A 25138-nucleotide genomic window follows, 5' to 3' on the forward strand; every position below is an offset into this window, starting at 1 on the left:
TGAGTTACTTCACTATAATACCCTCCAGGGCCGTACATGTTGTTGCAAATGGCAGAATTTCGTTCTATTTCATAGCTGAGTAATATTCCATTGTATGTATGTACCACATCTTCTTTATCTCTTCATCTGTTAATGGAAACAGTTTGCTTCCATATCTTGGCTATTATAAATAATGTTGCTATGAACACTGCGGTGCATGTATCTTTTTGAATTAGTGTTTTTGTTTTCTTCTCTATACCCAGGAGTGGAATTGCTGGATCATATGGTAGTTCTATTTTTAGTTTTCAAGGTGCTTTTGCATTCACTATGTCATACGATCTTAAACACAATGCTGTGAAACGAATAGGGCGAATATTATTTTTACTTCACAGATGAGGAAACCAAGGACTAGTTTGGTGAAATGACTTGTTCAAGGTTGCACAGCAAGGGTGTGCAAAAGTCAAGTTGCTTACTTATATTGAGTGACACAACTTAACAATATTTTCAAAGGCCATGGCAGATTTTTTTTTTTTTGCAGGGGTCAGATTACAAACTCATGAGGGCAGGGAACTTCTCTGTCTTATTTAGCTTTGTTCCTTAGTGCCTAGCGCAGTGTGTGGAACACAGTAGATGCTCATTAAATATTAGTTGAGCGAATGAAGGAAGGCTTTGGATCATGGAGTCATAGGTCATGAGGAGAAGCTACCCAAGGAAAGATTGACTGGATTATGTTTGAAAAGTGTGCTGGATCTCAGAATTTTTTATAGGTAGGAAGATCCTGGGTTTTGTCAGATGGATTGGCCTCCAGACAATGCATATAACCTGACGCTGCTACACAGTGCCCCTGAACATCCTTATATCATAGCACCTCTCGTTGTGCATGCCATTTATCTGTTTAGTTGCCTGGCTTCCCTTGCAAACCATGAGTCTCTTGAGAGCGGGAGGATGTCCCATTGTACTCCAGTCCATAGCACTGAGCTTGACATATGATAGACACCATGTATATATCTGTAGAAGAAATGAATGAATGAATAAACAATAATATGATTCAGTATACAATAGCAAAATAGGCAAGTCAGTTAGGAAGCAACAGGATTTGTAACAGGGAAGTCTTAAAATAATTAAGTCTGATTTAACATTAGATTGGTAAGAAAGGTAGCAGCAGCTTTCCATGGTATATTTGCCTTTTAAAATAGTCTGTATACGGAAGAGTAAGACGCAGAGATCACCTTCCTCCCCACGGATACACCAGAAATACAGCTACACGTGGAACAGCTCCTACAGAACACCTACTGAATGCTGGCAGAAGACCCCAGACCTCCCAAAAGGCAAGAAACTCCCCACATACCTGGGTAGGGCAAAGCGGAGAGATTCCCGCACAGAGGATCGGTGCCGAGCGGCACTCACCCGCCCGAGAGGCTTGTCTGCTCGCCCGCCAGGGCGGGCGGCGCTGGAAGCTGAGGCTCGGGCTTCGGTCAGAGCGCAGGGAAAGGACTGGGGCTGGAGGCGAGAACTCAGCCTGAAGGGGGCTAATGTGCCACAGCTAGCCGGCAGGGAGTCAGGGAAAACTCTGGAGCTGCCGAAGAGGCAAGAGACTTTTTCTTCCCTCTTGGTTTCCTGGTGCGCGAGGAGAGGGGATTAAGAGCGCTGCTTAAAGGGGCTCCACAGACGGGCGCGAGTCACGACTGAAAGCGCGGAGCCCAGTGACGGGCGTGGGACGCTGGGGCTGCTGCTGCCGCCGCCAAGAAGCCTGTGTGCGAGCGCAGGTCACTGTCCACACCGCCCTTCCGGGAGCCTGTGCAGCCCGCCACTGCCGGGGTCCCGGGATCCAGGGGCGGCTTCCCTGGGAGAACGCACGGCGCGCCTCGGGCTGGTGCAACGTCACGCCGAACTCTGCCGCTGCAGGCTCGCCCCGCACTCCGTGCCCCTCCCTCCCGCCCGGCCTGAGTGAGCCAGAGTCCCCGAAGAGGCTGCTCCTTTAACCCTGTCCTGTCTGAGCGAAGAACAGACGCCCTCCGGTGACCTACACGCAGAGGCGGGGCCAAATCCAAAGCTGAGACCCAGGAGCTGTGAGAACAAAGAAGAGAAAGGGAAACCTCTCCCAGCAGCCTCAGAAGCAGCGGATTAAAGCTCCACAATCAATTTGATGTACCCTGCATCTGTGGAATACATGAATAGACAACAAATCATCCCAAATTGAGGAGCCAGGAGTCAGTGCTGTGCCTCTGAGGTGGGAGAGCCAACTTCAGGACACTGGTCCACAAGAGACCTCCCAGCTCCACATAATATCAAGCGGCGAAAATCTTCCAGAGATCTCCATCTCAACACCAGCACCCAGCTTCACTCAACGACCAGCAAGCTACAGTGCTGGACACCCTATGCCAAACAACTAGCAAGACAGGAACACAACGCCACCCATTAGCAGAGAGGTGGCCTAAAATCATAAAAAGTCTGCAGACACCCCAAAACACACCACCAGACGTGGACCTGCCCACCAGAAAGACAAGATCCAGCTTCATCCATCACAACACAGGCACTAGTACCTTCCACCAGGAAGCCTACACAACCCACTAAACCAACCTTAGCCACTGGGGACAGACACCAAAAACAACGGGAACTACGAACCTGCAGCCTGCAAAAAGGAGACCCCAAACACAGTAACATAAGCAAAATGAGAAGACAGAAAAACACACAGCAGGAGAAGGAACAAGATAAAAACCCACCAGACCTAACAAATGAAGAGGTAATAGGCAGTCTACCTGAAAAAGAATTCAGAATAATGATGGTAAAGATGATCCAAGATTCTATTTCCCAGATCCAAAATCTTGGAAATAGAATAGACAAAATGCAAGAAACAGTTAACAAGGACCTAGAAGAACTAAAGATGAATCAAGCATCGATTAAAAACACAATACATGAAATAAAAAATACTCTAGATGGGATCAATAGCAGAATAACTGAGGCAGAAGAACGGATAAGTGAGGTGGAAGATAAAATAGTGGAAATAACTGCTGCAGAGCAAAATAAAGAAAAAAGAATGAAAAGAACAGAGGACAGTCTCAGAGACCTCTGGGACAACATTAAACGCACCAACATTCGAATTATAGGGGTTCCAGAAGAAGAAGAGAAAAAGAAAGGGACTGAGAAAATATTTGAAGAGATTATAGTTGAAAACTTCCCTAATATGGGAAAGGAAATAGTTAATCAAGTCCAGGAGGCACAGAGAGTCCCATACAGAATAAATCCAAGGAGAAATACGCCAAGACACATATTAATCAAACTGTCAAAAATTAAACACAAAGAAATCATATTAAAAGCAGCAAGGCAAAAACAACAAATAACACACAAGGGAATCCCCATCAGGATAACAGCTGATCTCTCAGCAGAAACTCTACAAGCCAGAAGGGAGTGGCAGGACATAATTAAAGTGATGAAGGAGAAAAACCTGCAACCAAGATTACTCTACCCAGCAAGGATCTCATTCAGATTTGATGGAGAAATTAAAACCTTTACAGACAAGCAAAAGCTGAGAGAGTTCAGCACCACCAAACCAGCTTTACAACAAATGCTAAAGGAACTTCTCTAGGCAAGAAACACAACAGAAGGAAAAGAACTACAATAACGAACCCAAAACAATTAAGAAAATGGGAATAGGAACATACATATCGATAATTACCTTAAATGTAAATGGACTAAATGCTCCCACCAAAAGACACAGATTGGCTGAATGGATACAAAAACAAGACCCATATATATGCTGTCTACAAGAGACCCACTTCAGACCTAGAGATGCATACAGACTGAAAGTAAGGGGATGGAAAAAGATATTCCATGCAAATGGAAACCAAAAGAAAGCTGGAGTAGCAATTCTCATATCAGACAAAATAGACTTTAAAATAAAGACTACTAGAAGAGACAAAGAAGGACACTACATAATGATCAAGGGATCGATCCAAGAAGAAGATATAACAATTGTAAATATTTATGCACCCAACAGAGGAGCACCTCAATACATAAGGCAAATACTAACAGCCATAAAAGGAGAAATCGACAGTAACACAATCATAGTAGGGGACTTTAACACCCCACTTTCACCAATGGACAGATCTTCCAAAATGAAAATAAATAAGGAAACACAAGCTTTAAATGATACATTAAACAAGATGGACTTAATTGATATTTATAGGACATTCCATCCAAAAACAACAGAATACACATTTTTCTCAAGTGCTCATGGAACATTCTCCAGGATAGATCATATCTTGGGTCACAAATCAAGCCTTGGTAAATTTAAGAAAATTGAAATTGTATCAAGTATCTTTTCCGACCACAATGCTATGAGACTAGATATCAATTACAGGAAAAGAGCTGTAAAAAATACAAACACATGGAGGCTAAACAATACACTACTTAATAACGAAGTGATCACTGAAGAAATCAAAGAGGAAATTAAAAAATACCTAGAAACAAATGACAATGGAGACACGACGACCCAAAACCTATGGGATGCAGCAAAAGCAGTTCTAAGAGGGAAGTTTATAGCAATACAATCCCACCTTAAGAAACAGGAAACATCTCGAATAAACAACCTAACCTTGCACCTAAAGCAATTAGAGAAAGAAGAACAAAAACACCCCAAAGTTAGCAGAAGGAAAGAAATCATAAAAATCAGATCAGAAATAAATGAAAAAGAAATGAAGGAAACGATAGCAAAGATCAATAAAACTAAAAGCTGGTTCTTTGAGAAGATAAACAAAATTGATAAACCATTAGCCAGACTCATCAAGAAAAGAAGGGAGAAGACTCAAATCAATAGAATTAGAAATGAAAAAGGAGAAGTAACAACTGACACTGCAGAAATACAAAAGATCATGAGAGATTACTACAAGCAACTCTATGCCCATAAAATGGACAACCTGGAAGAGATGGACAAATTCTTAGAAATGCACAACCTGCCAAGACTGACTCAGGAAGAAGTAGAAAATATGAACAGACCAATCACAAGCACTGAAATTGAAACTGTGATTAAAAATCTTCCATCAAACAAAAGCCCAGGACCAGATGGCTTCACAGGCGAATTCTATCAAACATTTAGAGAAGAGCTAACACCCATCCTTCTCAAACTCTTCCAAACAATATCAGAGGAAGGAACACTCCCAAACTCATTCTACGAGGCCACCATCACCTTGATACCAAAACCAGGCAAGGATGTCACAAAGAAAGAAAACTACAGGCCAATATCACTGATGAACATAGATGCAAAAATCCTCAACAAAATACTAGCAAACAGAATCCAACAGCACATTAAAAGGATCATACACCATGATCAAGTGGGGTTTATTCCAGGAATGCAAGGATTCTTCAATATACGCAAATCAATCAATGTGATACACCATATTAACAAGTTGAAGGAGAAAAACCATATGATCATCTCAATAGATGCAGAGAAAGCTTTCGACAAAATTCAACACCCATTTATGATAAAAACCCTGCAGAAAGTAGGCATAGAGGGAACTTTCCTCAACATCATAAAGGCCATATATGACAAACCCACAGCCAACATTGTCCTCAATGGTGAAAAACTGAAACCATTTCCACTAAGATCAGGAACAAGACAAGGCTGCCCACTCTCACCACTCTTATTCAACATAGTTTTGGAAGTTTTAGCCACAGCAATCAGAGAAGAAAAGGAAATAAAAGGAATCCAAATTGGAAAAGAAGAAGTAAAGCTGTCACTGTTTGCAGATGACATGATACTATACATAGAGAATCCTAAAGATGCTACCGAAAAACTACTAGAACTAATCAATGAATTTGGTAAAGTAGCAGGATACAAAATTAATGTACAGAAATCTCTGGCATTCCTGTACACTAATGATGAAAAATCTGAAAATGAAATCAAGAAAACACTCCCATTTACCATTGCAACAAAAAGAATAAAATATCTAGGAATAAACCTACCTAAGGAGACAAAAGACCTGTATGCAGAAAATTATAAGACACTGATGAAAGAAATTAAAGATGATACAAATAGATGGAGAGATATACCATGCTCCTGGATTGGAAGAATCAATATTGTGAAAATGACTCTACTACCCAAAGCAATCTACAGGTTCAATGCAATCCCTATCAAACTACCACTGGCATTTTTCACAGAACTAGAACAAAAAATTTCAAAATTTGTTTGGAAAAACAAAAGACCCCGAATAGCCAAAGCAATCTTGAGAACGAAAAACGGAGCTGGAGGAATCAGGCTCCCTGACTTCAGACTATACTACAAAGCTACAGTAATTAAGACAGTCTGGTACTGGCATAAAAACAGAAAGATAGATCAGTGGATCAGGATAGAAAGCCCAGAGATAAACCCACGCACATATGGCCAACTTATCTTTGATAAAGGAGGCAGGAATGTACAGTGGAGAAAGGACAGCCTCTTCAATAAGTGGTGCTGGGAAAACTGGACAGGGACATGTAAAAGTTTGAGATTAGATCATTCCCTAACACCATACACAAAAATAAGCTCAAAATGGATTAAAGACTTAAATGTAAGGCCAGAAACTATCAAACTCTTAGAGGAAAACATAGGTAGAACACTCTATGACATAAATCACAGCAAGATCCTTTTGGACCCACCTCCTAGAGAAATGGAAATAAAAACAAAGATAAACAAATGGGACCTAATGAAACTTCAAAGCTTTTGCACAGCAAAGGAAACCATAAAGAAGACCAAAAGACAACCCTCAGAATGGGAGAAAATATTTGCAAATGAAGCAACTGACAAAGGATTAATCTCCAAAATTTATAAACAGCTCATGCAGCTCAATAGCAAAAAAACAAACAACCCAATCCAAAAATGGGCAGAAGACTTAAATAGGCATTTCTCCAAAGAAGATATACAGACTGCCAACAAACACATGAAAGAATGCTCAACATCATTAATCATTAGAGAAATGCAAATCAAAACTACAATGAGATATCATCTCACACCAGTCAGAATGGCCATCATCAAGAAATCTAGAAACAATAAATGCTGGAGAGGGTGTGGAAAAAAGGGAACACTCTTGCACTGCTGGTGGGAATGTGAATTGGTACAGCCACTATGGAGAACAGTATGGAGGTTCCTTAAAAAACTAAAAATAGAACTACCATATGACCCAGCAATCCCACTACTAGGCATATACCCTGAGAAAACCATAATTCCAAAAGAGACATGTACCAAAATGTTCATTGCAGCTCTATTCACAATAGCCCGGAGCTGGAAACAACCTAAGTGTCCATCATCGGATGAATGGATAAAGAAGATGTGGCACATATATACAATGGAATATTACTCAGCCATAAAAAGAAACGAAACTGAGCTATTTGTAATGAGGTGGATAGACCTAGAGTCTGTCATACAGAGTGAAGTAAGTCAGAAAGAGAAAGACAAATACCGTATGCTAACACATATATACGGAATTTAAAAAAAAAAAAAAAAAGTCATGAAGGACCTAGGGGCAAAACGGGAATAAAGACACAGACCTACTTGAGAATGGACTTGAGGATATGGGGAGGGAGAAGGGTAAGCTGTGACAAAGCGAAAGAGAGGCATGGACATATATACACTACCAAACGTAAGGTAGATAGATAGTGGGAAGCAGCCACAGAGCACAGGGAGATCAGCTCAGTGCTTTGTGACCGCCTGGAGGGGTGGGATGGGGAGGGTGGGAGGGAGGGAGATGCATGAGGGTAGGGATGTGGGAACAGATGTATATGTATGACTGATTCACTTTGTTATAAAGCAGAAACTAATTAAAAAAATAAAATAAAATAAAATAAATCATGAAAAAAAAAAAAAATAAATAAAAAAATAAAATAAAATAGTCTGTATATATTTATGGTTTAAATGCTTCCAAAAGACATTAAAAGGTTGTTTTATTGAAGACTTCTATTTAATTTGAATGTCCCTTTTTTGTAAAGGAATACTTTATGCTTAAGGAGAAACTGAACATGGGCTTTCTATCAAGTCTTGAGCTCTACTTGCCTCGGTCTCTTTACCTGCAAAATAGGGGGTAGTAATACTTCTATTAAATGAGGCAATACTTGGGAAAGCTCCTAGCACAGTGCCTAGCTTATAGGAGGAGATTTATAAATATTTACTGAATAAATGACTGCATGACTCTCATTTTCCTTTGACCTTCATTCTCCTGTCACTGAACTCTTGATCCTTTCAGCAAAAAACTTTGTGAGGAAGAAAAGAGTAAGACATTTTTTTGTCAACTGAAAATCAGCTTTTAAATATCATGTGTTGTGACTATGCTACTTTTGCCAGGAGGGATGTCCATTTCCACCCTGGTGATAATCAATTTTTTTTTGCCTCAACCTCCAAAAAGTTTTAGAATTAATATTATTTTCCTCTCTTTGGGTGTGTTTTCCTTTGAGAATGGAATTTGGGTCTTGGTACTGGTATACTAGTTCAATACTCTTATTTTCCTCCATTTAGTCTAGTGTTTCTTCATGGTTCAAATTGCCCTTCATGAGGAGCCAAGCTTGTAATATGCACTTGAGATAATGTGTAAATACTTTCACTGGCTCAGCTCCCTTCCCCACCCAGCATGCCTGAGTCACCTTCACAACATCAAGATTAGGTGTACATGTACCATCATAAATAATGCCTTATGCAGGGGTAATGTAAATGGAATCTGTTGAAATATTGCCCATTATATTAAAATTTATGTTTCAATTATCATTTTTATTATATGAAACAAGTTTGAGCTTTATAAAGTCATTCAGAAAAGAGATCTGCATCACTGTTAGGACTGTCTGTCTACTTGGCATCCATGCCTAGCACAGTGAGAGTTATACGAACATTTCTAAGGCTATTATTTTTTCCCTCTCTGCTTTGAAGATCCAAATTGGATTACTTAACAAATTATTATTTGAAATGCCTCTAACGGTGTTTTATGAAAGTCCTAGACATAGCACTTCTCCATTCCCATGTCAGAAGGATCTTTATAAAATGCAAATCTAATCGTACATCCCTTCCTGCCTTATCTCCTTCAATGGCTCCCTATTTCCTACCTTGTGAAATAAAATAAGCTCCTTAGTTTGACAGAACCTTCAATATCTGTCCTTGTTTTCTTCCTTTCCTCTCTCACCTTGTTGCCTAGGTCCTAAACTCAAAGTCTTTCCAACAGCAATGCTTGTAGTTTTCTCTCACGTAAAATGATATTTCTTTCCTCTGTTCTTTTTCCAAAATTGTTCCCTTTCTGTGGGAGATATCACAGCCCACCTTTACCTAAAAATACTTCTTTAACACTTACTCATTTTAGGGTTCATTTTAGTTGTCACTTCCCTTGGAGAACTTCCCTTGATCTTCTAGGCTGGGTTAGAAGTTCCTCTTCCGTGTTCTCATAGCTCCTGGGACTTTCCTTTATCATAACATTTGTGACCTTGTAGTATAATTCTGTGTTTGTTTGTATATCTTCCTCATTATATTTTAAGATCCTTAGAGATGAGGACGCTGTCATATCCATTTCAGTATCCCAGCAGGGCTGCAGCTAGCTCCTAATAAATCTTTATTTGAGTTAGAAAAAACATACTCATTCCATTGGGCCAGACTTAGCCCATAACAGGAAGTCTTTGTGTGAGGCACACCCTGATTAACTATGTAGCAGCTCTGCTTAGGCCCCCACAGTGTGTGATGTACAATAAGTGCTCAGAGTATGTTTGTTATGATGAACCCATCAAGTAATCAATGAACACAGGATGGCAGGAAAAGTTGAAAAGCAATTGAAATAGGCATTTATAAAGACACCTATAAATTAAGAAGAAAATGTAAATCATCATAAAGAAGACTTGAAATATCTGTAATAAAGGGAATGTTTCTGGGACAAGTCTTTCTCTAAACACAGAAAAAGTTGTAAAGTGGAAGATCTTCACAATCAATCAGTAGCTACACAAACTCTGAAATTACCTTAATTTCTGCTAGCTTGTTTTACTGAAGGTATATCATACTCTGTGTGAGATGTTTATTTCCTTTGAAGCTATCACCAATGTATCTCAATAGCAGGGTATTAACCTTTTATCTAAACTGACCAGAACAGGGAAATAGAATAGGTAACGACTTAAAAAGCAGTGTGGAGAGGTATAGAGTAAACTACAACTTTGAGAATTTCTTTATTTTTCTTTTATTTTTGTCTCTTTTTAAAATAACAAACCTCTCACAATGTGAAAAACACTTTGGTAGAAAAGAATGTAATATTGAAAACAGAGAATAGAAACATTGAATTAAAACTCCAGCTTCACCATTTCCTATCATTGTGACTTTATTAGGGCTCTCTGATTGTCTTAATTAGACCCTCATATTTTTCTTTGGATGTAATGGCTACCATTTGGTGAAGACCTGCTGTGTACTAGAACTTTACTTACATTTTGTTATTTAATTCTCCTCCTGAATCCTTTGATATAGGTGTTATTATCCCCATTTTAGAGATAAGGGAACTAAAGTTTAGAAGGGTACAGTAAGTTGTTTAAGTTCACACAGTGATAAAAATCAAGATACTAGCTCTGGCCTGTCGAATGCAAACATGCATCCCTAGTTGGAGTTAGCCCATTATTTTATAGATAAAAAGTTAGAACCTACCTTCTTTTTTTCCGAGAGAATGTCTTCCTCTACATAATGCTTTAATCATTACTCTTTAGTTATTAAAGAGTAATCATTATAGTACTCTTTAATGTAAAGAACTGGTTCACATTGAAGTGTAATATAATTTCCCTTTAGATTTAATCTGTGTTGGTACTTAGAAGGCTTTAATGCCAAATGTTAAGAGATTGGAAACTTGATCATTGAACTAGATGAGCACAGGCTCTTTGAGCCCCAGAGAACGGGTCCTCCAGGTGAGTTCACTAGCACTTGATTCAGGGACCATCCCAAGACATAAATTTTGGAAATAACAGTGAAAGCAAAACATCACTAATTTTGACTGATATGGGAAGAGCCTGAATTAAGGAGAGATCTCCTTTCTGTGGTATCATGTGGGAAATTCAGTTTTCAACTAGAAAGAACACTAGTCTTGAACTTTGAAGATATGGGTTCACTTTCCAGTTCTGCTACATGGCAGAGGTTGTGGTATGACTGCTGTTTGTATGACATTGAATAAGTCAGTTATTTTCTACAGGCTTTTCTTTTCCCATTTGTAAAATGGGGATGGTTATCCTTGGTCAGCCTACATCACAAAATTGCTTTAAGGATAAGAAAAAGTGAGATACTGGGAGGGAAAGTATTTTGGAATCTTATGCAAGATTTTTAAAAATCCGACTTATGGAGGAGAGAAAAATAATAGTAGCAATGTCCTGGCTTTGTCAGTTTCTAGTCCTGTGTCCTAAGATGAGATCTTCGGCTCACTTCCTCTGCTTCCTCATCAATAAAATCTGTGGGGAATAATGGAATGAGTCTTATTAGTTTATTAAATAAAGATTAAATGAGATAATACAAGTAAAAGGTTTAGAATAGTGCCTGGCAGTTAACACTCATTGAAACTTAACTGCAATTATTATTATTAATAATAGGGGTGGTGGTACTGGTACAGTCTGCTGAGTTTCTCTTTGAACTAGGTATATTGTTAGGAATAGCTTTTTCTTTTAATTCTCAGAGTCACCCTATTAGGTAAGTATTAGTATTCTAGTTTTGAAGAAACAGAGGCTCAGATAGTTGGTTGAAGATCCTATAGCTCATAAATAGTGCAGCTATGATTTGAACCTAGTTCTGTTTTTCTTTGAAGCTCAGGCTCTTTCCACTATGCCAAGCTTCCTCCTATACATTTTAAAGAACTGTTTCAGTATAGAGCTTTTTACTTTTCTCAGGGCTATAATGCAGGACTACTCCACTACTTGCTTTGCTTTTTTTCTCACCTCTCAAATACCACTTCTCAAATTTTAACAGTTTGTTCAAGTGTTTTGAGTGCCTACTTTGTGCACAGCAGCATTCAAACAAAAGAAGCTTTGCATATCCTGTTTAATTCTCATGATGACCTGTGGAGTAGGCAAGATCACTCTTTATTTGTAGTTCAGGACTCTTAGACATAAAAGGGAGAGACATCTGTTAATGGTAACAGAATGAGAGAGTAGCAGGTTTGAGATTGAAATCTAGGTTTCCTGACTTGGTATTTCCTCTCCACTGCATTGTGTTGTCTGCCATCTTGGATCCCATCTAAAGGGAATCAGGCCCTAATTATTCTTTTGGGTAGAAACTAGAGGATGGTGCCATGTCTTGAGCTACTTACTCTCTTTTTTAAAAAAATTTTTAAATTTTATTTATTTATTTTTATACAGCAGGTTCTTATTAGTTATCCATTTTATACATATAGTGTATATATGTCAATCCCAATCTCCCAATTCATCCCACCACCACCACCACCACCCTGCCACTTTCCCCCCTTGGTGTCCATATGTTTGTTCTCTACATCGAGCTACTTACTCTCTTAACTAGATTAAACAATTCCTCCTGGATTCTTTTTGTTGCTATTAACTCACAAAGCAAACCTTCACTTCACTGACAATGTACAATTAACCTTTCACTCTCTCCTTAATAGAAGAAGGCTGAATTGTCAGACTGGGTTCTGAGAATTCTGTCCTAACGACTTCTTTCCTAACACAACAGCAATAATACTAACCACCACAACTGCAGCAGCTTAACATTTCGTGTGTGCTTACTATATGCCAGGAAGTATTCCTGAGCTTTATATGTATTAATGGTTGTAATCCTCCCCATAACAGTACATGGTAGGTACTGTTATTATTTATCCTTATTTAAAGATGAGGAAACTAAGGGACAGAAAGGTTAGGTAACTTGCTCCAAGGCCATTTAATACAAGGTAGTTTAGCTACAAATTCTAAGCTCTTAAACATTATGTTTTACTACATTTCCATAGGTAATAGAATCTTCATCTATGTCACTTTCCTGCTCAGAAACTTCCAATGGCTCCCTAAAGTGCAAACTTTTTACCTTGGCATTTAGAGGACTCCCTGGTGTCAAACCAGTCCTTATTTCTAATTGCATTTCTCATTACTCATCATTTTGAAAAATCATGGGCTTTGGAGTCAGAGATACATGTTTTTATAGCTCAGTCCTATCATTAAATAGCTGTGAAAACCTTGGACAAGATAATTTATATTTCAAAGTATCTAAAAGTTGAGGATAATAAAACTTGCCTCAATAGGTAAATGAAATAATGCATATAAATGCCTAATACAGGGTCTGACATAGAGACACTCAATATTATTTAAAAAATGCTTAGTTATCCTCCAGCAAAAACTAATCTGCCCTACACTTTCCTACCTCCTTCCTTTTGCTTATGTTTCCCCTACAGTAAGTACTTTAAGCAGGGACTGTGTCTTTCTTCTGTCATCCTCAAGTCTTAGCAGAAGCATTGGGTTTGGACACATGGTAGCTGCTGGCTTAAGTGAATCATGTCATCAGATGTTTGAAATTGTCTGTGTTCAGTGCTGTAATCCTCAGACTAAGGAGAAGGGAAGGAGGCTATTTATATGCCATGCCTGTTGCTTTATATACCTCATTTTTAGGAATATTCATAATATTCACAATAATCATATGAAATAGTCATTATTATTTTCATTTTACAGGTGAAGAAACTTAGATCTAAGAGAATAAGTGACTTGCTTAAGGTTACATAGTTAGGAGGTTGCATAGTTAGGAGGGATTTGAACCCATATCTATCTGACTTTCTGCTTCACTGGCTTTATTTCTGTTTATTAGTAAAAAGAGACACCATCTGATCTACTAGTTGTGGTGGAGTCAATGAAAATCAGAGCCATAAAATATTATCTGGCCAACTTCTTCATTTTACAGATGAGGAGACTCAGACCCAGGAAGAAGAAGAGGTTTACTCAAGGTTACTTAAAGAATAAAAGCCAAACTAGGTCTGAGTTCAAGCCAGCTCTAAATATAGTAATTTTCTAAGAGACCTAGATACCTCTCCCTTTGTGGACCAATAAAATGTATTTTTCTTCTGAACTTCTGGCCCTCCACTTAGGCCCTCATCTTATCACCTTCACAAACAGAGACTACTTTATTTAGGTTAATGAGATATCACTATTAATTTTTCCTCTGTGAGCCACATTAGAGGTCAAAGTTGGTAAGCCCAAGCTATGCTTAGTTTCTAATTGTAAATGTTGGAGCAGAAATACATCTAGTTATCTTCCTGAAATTTCATAACAGTAATATTACCACTTCTTTATCTGGAACTTCTAACTTTTCAAAAAACATCTTTTCATATTTTGTGTAGCTTTGAAGAAGAGATTGGAGGATTATATTAGATGATCCCTATGATCTCTTAATTCTGAGGTTCTGATTCTGTGATTTTGATGCTCACAACTTAATTTTAGATTTTATATTTACTTGTGTGACTTTGATTCATCTTTGCACTATGAATTCCATGAGGATGGAGCCAGTGTCTGTTTTTGCTCACTCTTGTATCCCCAAAGCCTGCACATAATAGGTACCCAGAAAGTATTTGTTGATTGAATAAAGAACTATGTGAGGTTGCAGGTGATTATCATCACTATTTGTTATATTACTAAATCAAAGCTAAGAAGAGGGCTTCCCTGGTGGCGCAGTGGTTGAGAGTCCACTTTCCGATGCAGGGGATGCGGGTTCGTGCCCCGGTCCGGGAGGATCCCACATGCCGCGGAGCAGCTGGGCCCGTGAGCCATGGTCGCTGAGCCTGCGCGTCCGGAGCCTGTGCTCCGCAATGGGAGAGGCCACAGCAGTGAGAGGCCCGCGTACTGCAAAAAAAAAAAAAAAAAAAAAAAAAAAAAAGCTAAGAAGAAAAATGACTTGTTTAAGAACAACTGCTATTTAGTGGCAGAGCCATTCAGAAACCCGTATCTCCTGGCTCTTGGGTTGTTGCCATGAGCAGATAAAGTAATAAAATTCTGAATCCTCATAGATTATCTCATGCCTGTTTCTAAAGTTATTAGTAGTCATGAGAATTAAGCTCTTAAATACTTATTTAATAATAAAAGACTCCTTTTAAAAAAAATAAAATGGCAGAAACTTTAAAACACTTACAGATAATTACGTTATTCCTCTCAGAAGTACCTGAGTTCTTAGTTGAATTTTCTTTAGCTTTCAACTGTAGGTTGAGGGAAAATTTTCTTTGAGTCATGCTGCTTGTGGTAGAAGTTATTGAAAAGGTAGCAGCTTCACACACTCACCAGAATAAAAAAGACTGAAAACACTAAATGTTAGTGAAATTTTAGAATAATAGAACTTTCATACACTCTCAGCAAGTCAAATCCAGCTTATTTGGTTTTGTATGGCTCTTGAGTAAAAACGATTTTTACAGATGAACATTTGCAATTGATTTGATGATAGGCAACACTGGCTTTGCCTCCCAAATTAGAGAAATCATATTGCCACAGAAAATTCCATTCTCTTCATTACTAAACCTGTATTACAAAAAAAGAACTCATTTTATTACTATTATATTTTACATGTCATCAATAAAAATTTTGTGGAAATGTGTTTTTGCTCTTGTTACATAAGTTCCAATATAATATACTTGGTTTTTGCCTCTACTATCTGGCCCTTTACAGAAAAAGTTTGTCAACCACTGTAATAGATATTGTACATACTAACTTATTTTTTCTTCATCACATCCCTGGCAGAGATACATTATTATCCCTAATTTTTAGATAAGGAAACAGGATCAAAAAGACCCCATGTCAAATGACTCCTAAGTAGCAGAGCTGAGAATCTCTTAGGATTAATTTTGGTTTGATACCGATACCTGTATTTTTGTGCTCCACCATGCTGCCTTCTTCCTTAAAGGGTGTGAGTGGAACAGACCTTTCAACCTCCTGAGTCTGGGACTGGTGACAATCTTAGTCCTGTGTACAAATGTCTATGGGAGGCCCAGGCCTGGTTTTACCCATACTAATTCTTCCCTGCCGTGAAATCTAGTGTCTTATTCTCTCCTTCTATATTCATATCTTATAATCTAGACCATTTTACAGATGAAAAATTTGAGGCTAGAGAGTTTCAGTGGCTTCCCAAGGTCTCATAGTTTTTCTCACAAGAAATACCAGGAAAAGCACTCTTCTCAGATTTGCCTTTGATTCCTTGTGCATGTTCCCAGATACTCCCCCAAATGTGAACATTTTTGATGCTTAATTTCTCTATTCATATAGTAGGACTGATAATTCTTGCCCTGCTTTTATCATTGTGAGGATCAAAGGGGAAAATTTATATGAAAAGCATTTGAAAACCATTAAACACTCTCTATCATTGTACATTATTGTCATGATTGTTATTATTGTTATAATTATTGCTATTTCTGGGAATCTTTCTAATTTATCACTAATCAAAATAATGTCATCAGGATCTCCAAATCTGTTTTTTCTTTTGAAATCAAAGATCCTACAGATGCGGCAGAGACAACTATGGTGTGTCCTGACATTCATGCTTTAAGGTCTTTAGTGTTGAGAGATGAGCACAGGTTTTCTTCGTGCTCTATCAAATCTTATGTGATTAAAGGTACTGAGTGCACTAATGTAATCCTGTAATTAGATGTTATTATGCCAAAGGGTATACTATACCCTGCCCCCATTCGAAGATGTGAGTTGACTTTTGAGAATGCATATTGAAGAGAGAATAGACCTCTAATTAAGTAAATAAATTTAACTCCTGGCAAATTATATTTTAATAAGACAATTCAAACCACAAAAAATGACAATTAAAGTATATTAAAGTTGTTCTAAAAATCTCAAAACAAGGATATTCACCATGTTAATGATGAAGCCAGGAATAGATCCACAGAGTCAAAAGCCATAGCTCATATACTCTGTGTCTCTCAGCACTGGGAGTTTAAAGTTAGATTTCAATGGGGACTTCTGTGGATTTTATTTTGTTAAGATTTGGATGAGGGTTATGAGAAAATGTCCTACTTAATTAAAATATACCCTAAACTGTCCTGTAAGAACTGAGGTTAGGAGTAAGTAAGCTCTGGAGGGAGGGGAGCAGGGCTAGACTGGTGACCTTGTTTCCTAAAATCTTATCTTCACCTTCCTAGTCCCTCCCTCTGATCTTGCTGCCATCAGAGGAACACTTACCTCTTCTTTTCTTTCTTTTTTTTTTAACATCTTTATTGAAGTATAATTGCTTTACAATGGTGTGTTAGTTTCTGCTTTATAACAAAGTGAATCAGTTATACATATACATATGTTCCCATATCTCTTCCCTCTTGCATCTCCCTCCCTCCCACCCTCCCTATCCCACCCCTCTAGGTGGTCATAAAGCACCAAGCTGATCTCCCTGTGCTATGTGGCTGCTTCCCACTAGCTATCTATTTGACGTTTGGTAGTGTATATATGTCCATGCCTCTCTCTTACTTTGTCACAGCTTCCCCTTCCCCTCCCCATATCCTCAAGTCCATTCTCTAGTAGGTCTGTGTCTTTATTTCCGTCTTACCCCTAGGTTCTTCATGACCTTTTTTCTTTTTTTCTTAGATTCTCTCTCTCTCTCTCTCTCTCTGTATGTATATATATATATATATATGTATATATATATATATATATATATATATATATATATATATATATATATTCTTTTCAAACCCCATGTTTGAAAACCTTGTATACAAACCCCTTTGCTTGGATCTTTAAAAAAGGGCTGCAACAGCCTAGCATTTTTTTTAAACATCTTTATTGGAGTATAATTGCTTTACATTGTTGTGTTAGTTGCTGCTGTATAACAAAGTGAATCAGCTATACGTATACATTTGAAATAAACTTTATTTACTAAAGGGAGTTTAAGTAAAATGAGGTAGGGTTGATTTAAACAATAGATTTTTGTCAAAATGATACAGAAATACGTCAAAAATCTTGAAGATCTGCTCGCTTTTTAATCAGATTATTTTGGCTTTTTTTCTTTTTTTTGCTATTGAATTGTATGAGTTTTTGATATATCATTATATTGTACACTTAAAACTAATAATATTATATGTTGATTATACCTCAATAAGAAAAAATCACGAAGCTAGAACCCATGACTAAGATTTGGGAAACATACTAGTCTGTCTACAGGCTTTTCTAAGAGGAGGCCCCTGCCACATTGCAGTTTCCTCTCACACCCATCTCCTCCTTTTCTGTGTCCCAGTCATCCTGGCCCTCTTAGATCCTCTAATGTCCCATGCTACCTCTTGACTCAGGGATTTTGTGCGTGCTGCTCCCTCTACCTGAAAAGCTTTCTTACCACCCCTATAAACATACCTTTCAGTCTGTTGTTCCCAATCAACTGTCAGATCTCAGTGGAATGGCACTTTCTGAGAGAAACCTGGCTCCACATTCTAAATTATCCCACTGTTATATGCTCTCAAATCATCCTGCACTCTTTTATTCAAAAAAACAGTTTTTTAAAATAAATTTATTTATTTATTTTTGGCTGCATTGGGTCTTTGTTGCTGTGCGTGGCTTTTCTCTAGTTGCGGCGAGCAGGGGCTACTCTTCCTTGCAGTGCTTGGGCTTCTCATTGCAGTGGCCCCTCTTGTGGCAGAGCACAGGCTCAGTAGTTGTGGCACACGGGCTTAATTTCTCTGCGGCATGTGGAATCTTCCCAGACTAGGGCTTGAACCCGTGTCCCCTGCTTTGGCATGGTGGATTCTTAACCATTGAGCCACCAGGGAAGCCCTCATCCTACACTGTTTTAAAGTGTATTTTCATTTATATTAGTGCGATTATATGGTTATCTCTCTCTCCCTCTACTAAACTATGTGCTTTACAAGGTCAAGGACCACGCTTTTTCCTCATGTTGTACCCTAGGACCTCCACAGCACACAGTAGGCATTCAGTAAATGTGTTAAATGAATGAATAGAAAGAAATGATTGCAAAAATACTTTGGCTACATAAAAGCTAAATTTCCAAAGGAGATTTAGGATCCCAAGAGAAATATACCATTCTTGCTAGTGTCATCTTTGGCTCTTTAAAAAAAAATTATTATCAACATCCTTTTTTTTCAGAGTGATGAGGACTCATATCTGCTCAAATAAAATAACCTTCGTATCTTGCCAAACTCATTGAGCAGAAGCAGTCTGTTCATTTGCTGGTAGAAACAGAGAAGAGAAAACAGGCTATTACAGGGTTTATGGGTTCATTTTTTCCCAGTAACAGGTTCTCCCCAACATGCTAGGCAGTTCTCTAAATATAGCGAGGCAGAGACAAGTGTTCTACCCTGGACCTCTAGATCAGTATTCTGACAAGTAGAGATCAAGCTAGCTAGACTCAAGGTTCAGAAAGTACAAACTGGTTTTATAGCCCTAAACTGAATATATATGTCTTCTCCATGACTCACTCTCCTTCCTAACCTACAGAGTCACTCCAGCTTCATGTGCTCAGTTATGATTGTCTCCTCCTTGCGAATCTTCTTGGCCTCAGTTCTAGGTAATAAAAATAAATTTTTCTTTTATGTGAACGTGGTTCTGATTAGTTTTTTTTTCTTAACATCTTTATTGGAATATAATTGCTTTACAATGGTGTATTAGTTTCTGCTGTATAACAAAATGAATCAGCAATATGAATACATGTATCCCCATATCCCCTCCCTCTTGCATCTCTCTCCCACCCTCCCTATCCCACCCCTCTAAGTGGTCACAAAGTACCAAGCTGATCTCCCTGTGCTATGAAGCTGCTTCCCACTACCTATCTATTTTACATTTGGGAGTGTATATATGTCAATGCTACTCTCTCACTTCGTCCCAGCTTACCTTTCCCCCTCCCTGTGTCCTCAAGTCCATTCTCTATTTCTGCATCTTTACTCCTGTCCTGCCCCTAGGTTCATCAGAACCTTTTTTTTTTTTTTAGATTCCATATATATGTGTTAGCATACAGTATTTGTTTTTCTCTTTCTGACTTACTTCACTCTGTATGACACACTCTAGGTCCATTTACCTCACTACAGAAAACTCAATTTTGTTTCTTTTTATGGCTGAGTAATATTCCATTGTATATATGTGCTACATCTTCTTTATCCATTCATCTGTCAGTGGACACGTAGGTTGCTTCCCTGTCCTGGCTACTGTAAATAGTACTGCAATGAACATTGTGGTACATAACTCTTTTTGAATTATGGTTTTCTCAGGGTATATGTCTGGTAGTGCAATTACTGGGCATGTGTTAGTCCTATTTTTAGTTTTTTAAGGAACCTCCTTACTGTTCTCCATAGTGGCTGTATCAATTTACATTCCCACCAACAGTGCAAGAGGGTTCCCTTTTCTCCACACCCTCTCCAGCATTTATTTATTTATTTATCTCTCTATCCAGTCTTCAAATATTTTTTATTGGAAGGTCATGCATTGCCTTCATTTATTGTATTTCAAATCATTATACATTTACTTTTGTGAAAACACTGCTAGTACAAAGAAACCTAAAAATTGTTTCAGGAATGTAGAGAAATTTCCAACTTAAATAGTGAAAAAGTGCACCATAGTTACTGCTGCAGTGCAGTCATTTCTGCATTTCCCATGTTTCTTAAATAACTATCTTGTCTGATAACACACGATATAAAGACTAATTATGAAAAACAGACATTTACATATACTTCTAAAGTTTTATTGAGAATACCCTTTTGGCATTGGATAACCAATCATAGGCGCAGCTGTAGTAGCAGGATATGGATATGCCTGTTGGTTCATACCATTGTGCATATTTGAAACATTACTTCCATATTGCTGAGTGCTATCATATCCATTCTGATAAGTCCCTGTTGGATTACCAGTCCTAAAGCTGCTCTGTATACCAGCAGACACAAAATTACTTCCAGAGCTCCCACTGGTGTAATTTGCAGCACTGTAAACACCATTTTGAGTTTTTGCCCCAGAATCTCTCTTAAGCAGACTACAGTAACCTCAGTCACAATTTTCCCTGTCTCTAAATGTATTAAATCCACCCCTTTTGCTGACAGAGTGTCTGTCCCAACGGTCATCCTTCATGCCTCCTCTACCCCTGGAACGACCTGAACCTCTGTCTTCGACCAGCTGAAGCAATTTGGGATTAATTGCTTGATTAGCTTCACGAAGCACAGAGATAAGGTCGCTCACTTGCTTTATGTTATTAGGTGTAAAGAAAGTGTATGCTGTGCCTGTTTTGGTACTGCGAGCAGTTCTTCCAATTCGATGAATGTAATCCTCTGAGGAGTTAAGGTATTCATAATTGATGACAAATTTCACATCTTCCACATCTAGCCCTCTGGAGGCCACATCTATTGCAATCAGAATAGGAGCCTTTCCATGTTTGAATTCATTTAGAACCCAGCCACGTTCCTGTTGACTCTTGTCACCATGGGCACCCATGCCAGGCCACCCATCTATCCTCATTTTTCTAGTGAGTTCATCACCACTTCTTTTGGTTTCAACAAAAACAATGGTTTTAATCACCTTCTCACTCATGATCTCTTCCATTAAATGAATAAGCTTTTCATCCTTTTCTACATCATGACACACATCCACAATCTGAAGAATGTTGTGATTTGCACTCAGTTCTAGTGCACCAATGTTTATATGAATATAGCCCTTCAGGAAATCTTCAGCAAGCCGTCTTACTTCTTTTGGCCAAGTGGCACTCCACATTAGGGTTTGCCTATCAGGTCTTATCTAATCCAAAATCTTCCTTATTTGGGGTTCAAATCCCATATCAAGCATTCTATCTGCTTCATCAAGGACAAGGTAGGTGGTTCTTCTTAGATTGGTTTTCCCACATTCTAAAAAGTCAGTAAGTCTTCCAGGTGTTGCAATACAGATTTCCACATCTCCAAATGACATATTTGTGGTCCCTTGGGAGCACCACCATAAATACAAGTGGACTTCAAGCGACATGCTCTACAGTATTCAGCAGCTACTTGCTGTACCTGTTGGGCCAGTTCCCGAGTTGCTGCCAGCACCAAAGAAATAGGCCCATCACGTCTATCTAGGAATGGCTGATGATTGATGTGGATAATGGCAGGCATCAAATAAGACAACGTCTTCCCAGATCAAGTTTCTGCTACCCCAACCATATCCAATCCATTTAGAGCAACTGGCCATCGCTGAGCTTGAATAGCTGTGGGTTCAGTAAAGCTCTACCTTGCAATCACGTCCATGACGTTTGCAGGGAAGTTCACTTCATAAAAATTCAGTACTGGCTTTGGGCAGTTGTGACATCTAACTGTAATTTCCTTGCTTCTTCTGTATGTCTCTACCTCTTGTGCTGTATACCTAGCCAAATCAGGGTGTTCTTGATCAAAATTCTTCTCAAATTCGGGCAGCTCATCAAGATTCCACTTCTTTTTAACCAATTTCTCCCCAGGGTTTCCAAACTTCTTTCCAGATAAGGGCCCTGCCCTACTTCCTCCAAATCTAGGGACATGAAAACCTCGATCCCAGGTGCAGTCTCGGTCACTCGAATAACCCAACATGGCGTCAATGGTTGCAGTTGGTGGGAAGCGAAGTAGAGAGAATCGAGCACTATGAGTAACAGGAGGTGGCTCCAGTGACAGCGAAGTCTTGCGGGGGAGGCAGTGGAGGGATGGCGATGACAAGAGCTGGGGCTGCCGTGCAAAAGACCAGTGGAAATGAATGAGGTCTCCAGCATTTATTGTTTGTAGATTTTTTGGTGATGGCCATTCTGACCTGTGTGAGGTGATACCTCATTGTAGTTTTGATTTGCAGTTCTCTAATCAGTGATGTTGAGCATCCTTTCATGTGTTTGTTGGCCATCAGTATATCCTCTTTGGAGAAATGTCTATTTAGGTCTTCTGCCCATTTTGGGGTTCGTTTGTTTATTTTTCTGATATTGATCTGAATGAGCTGCTTGTCTATTTTAGAGACTAGTCCTTTGTCAATTGCTTCATTTGCAAATATTTTCTCCCATTCTGAGGGTTGTCTCTTCTCTTGTTTATGGTTTCCTTTGCTGTGCAAAAGCTTTGAAGTTTCATTAGGTCCCATTTGTTTATTTTTGCTTTTGTTTCCATTTCTCTAGGAGGTGGGTGAAAAAGGATCTTGCTGTGATTTATGTCATAGAGTGTTCTTCCTATGTTTTCCTCTAAGAGTTTGGTAGTGTCTGGCCTTACATTCAGGTCGTTAATCCTTTTGAGTTTATGATTGTGTATGGTGTTAGGGAGTGTTCTAATTTCATTCTTTTACATGTAGCTGTCCAGTTTTTCCAGCACCACTTATTGAAGAGGTTGCTTTTTCTCCATTGTATACTCTTGCCCCCCTTTATCAAAGATAAGGTGACCATATGTGCATGGGTTCCTCTCTGGACTTTCTATCCTGTTCCATTGATCTATATTTCTGTTTTTGTGCTAGTACTATACTGTCTTGATTACTGTAGCTTTGTAGTATAGTCTGAAGTCAGGGAGCCTAATTCCTCCATCTCCGTTTTTCTTCCTCAAGATTGCTTTGGTTATTCGGGGTCTTTTGTGTTTCCATACAAATTGTAAAATTTTTCATTCTAGTTCTGAGAAAAATGCCATTGGTAATTTTATAGGGATTGCACTGAATCTGTAGATTGCTTTGGGTAGTATAGTCATTTTCACAATGTTGATTCTTTGAATCAAAGAACACGGTATATTTCTCCATCTGTTTGTATCATCTTTAATTTCTTTCATCAGTGTCTTATAGTTTTTTTCATACCGGTCTTTTGACTCCCTAGGTAGGTTTATTCCTAGGAATTTTATTTTTTTTGTTGCAATGGTAAATGGAAGTGTTTCCTTAATTTTTCTTTCATATTTTTCATCGTTACTGTATAGGAATGCAAGAGATTTCTGTGCATTAACTTTGTATCCTGCTACTCTACCAAATTCATTGATTAACTCTAGTAGTCTTCTCATAGCATCTTAAGGATTCTATATGTATGGTATTATGTCATCTGCAAACAGTGACAGTTTTACTTCCTCTTTTCCATTTGGATTCCTTTAATTTCTTCTTATTCTCTGATTGCTATGGCTAAAACTTCCAAAACTATGTTGAATAATGGTGGTGAGAGTGGGCAACCTTGTCTTGTTCCTGATCTTAGGGGAAATGGTTTCAGTGTTTCCCCATTGAGAACGATGTTGGCTGTGGGTTTATGAATTATGGCCATTATTATTTTGAGGTAGGTTCCCTCTATGCCTACTTTCTGGAGAGTTTTTATCATAAATGGGTGTTGAAAGCTTTTTCTACATCTATTGAGATTATCATATGGTTCTTATCCTTCAGTTTGTTAATGTGGTGTATCACATTAATTGATTTGCAGATATTAAAGATTCTTTGCATTCCTGGGATAAACCCCACTTGATCATGGTGTATGATCATCTTACTGTGCTGTTGGATTCTGTTTGCTAGTATTTTGTTGAGGATTTTTGCATCTATGTTCATCAGTGATATTGGCCTGTAGTTTTCTTTCTTTGTGACATCTTAGTCTGCTTTTGGTATCAGGGTGATGGTGGCCTCATAAAATGATTTGGGGAGTGTTCTTCCCTCTTCTATATTTTGGAAGAGTTTGAGAAGGTTAGGTGTTAGCTCTCCCCTAAATGTTTGATAGAATTTGCCTGTGAAGCCATCTGGTCCTGGGCTTTTGTTTGTTGGAAGATTTCTAATCACAGTTTCAATATCAGTGCTTGTGATTTGTCTGTTTCTATTTTCTATTTCTTCCTGGTTCAGTCTCGGAAGGTTTTGATTTTCTAAGAATTTGTCCATTTCTTCCAGGTTGTCCATATTATTGGCATACAGTTACTTGTAGTAATCTCTCATGATCCTTTGTATTTCTGCAGTGTTAGTTGTTGCTTCTCCTTTTTCATTTCTAATTCTATTGATTTGAGTCTTCTCCCTTTTTCTCTTGATGAGTCTGGCTAATATTTTATCAATTTTCTTTATCTTCTCAAAGATCCAGCTTTTAGTTTTATTGATTTTTGCTATCATTTCCTTCATTTCTTTTTCATTTTTCTGATCTGATCTTTATGAATTCTTTCTTTCTGCTAACTTTGGGGGTTTTTGTTCTTCTTTCTCTAATTGCCTTAGGTGTAAGGTTAAGTTGTTTACTTGAGATGTTTCTTGTTTCTTGAGGTTGGTTTGTATTGCTATAAACTTCCCTCTTAGAACTACTTTTGATGCATCCCGTAGGCTTTGGCTCATCATGTTTTCATTGTCA

General features: G+C 38.4%; 1 protein-coding gene and 1 pseudogene across 2 annotated transcripts in view; one reads left to right on the plus strand and one right to left on the minus strand.

The window, feature by feature from the left end:
- Nucleotides 1-25138, plus strand: part of AGBL4 (AGBL carboxypeptidase 4) — a gene marked incomplete at both ends in the record, with an annotated part of 1399565 nt that overhangs the window by 433239 nt on the left and 941188 nt on the right. The window lies entirely within an intron of this gene.
- Nucleotides 20421-22432, minus strand: LOC308612214 (putative ATP-dependent RNA helicase DDX5; annotated as a pseudogene). The gene has a single exon. The product of its transcript is annotated as a putative ATP-dependent RNA helicase DDX5 (transcript).

Source organism: Mesoplodon bidens (assembly GCF_964165515.1).
Source record: "Mesoplodon bidens genome assembly, chromosome: 2".
Lineage (NCBI taxonomy): Eukaryota > Metazoa > Chordata > Mammalia > Artiodactyla > Ziphiidae > Mesoplodon > Mesoplodon bidens.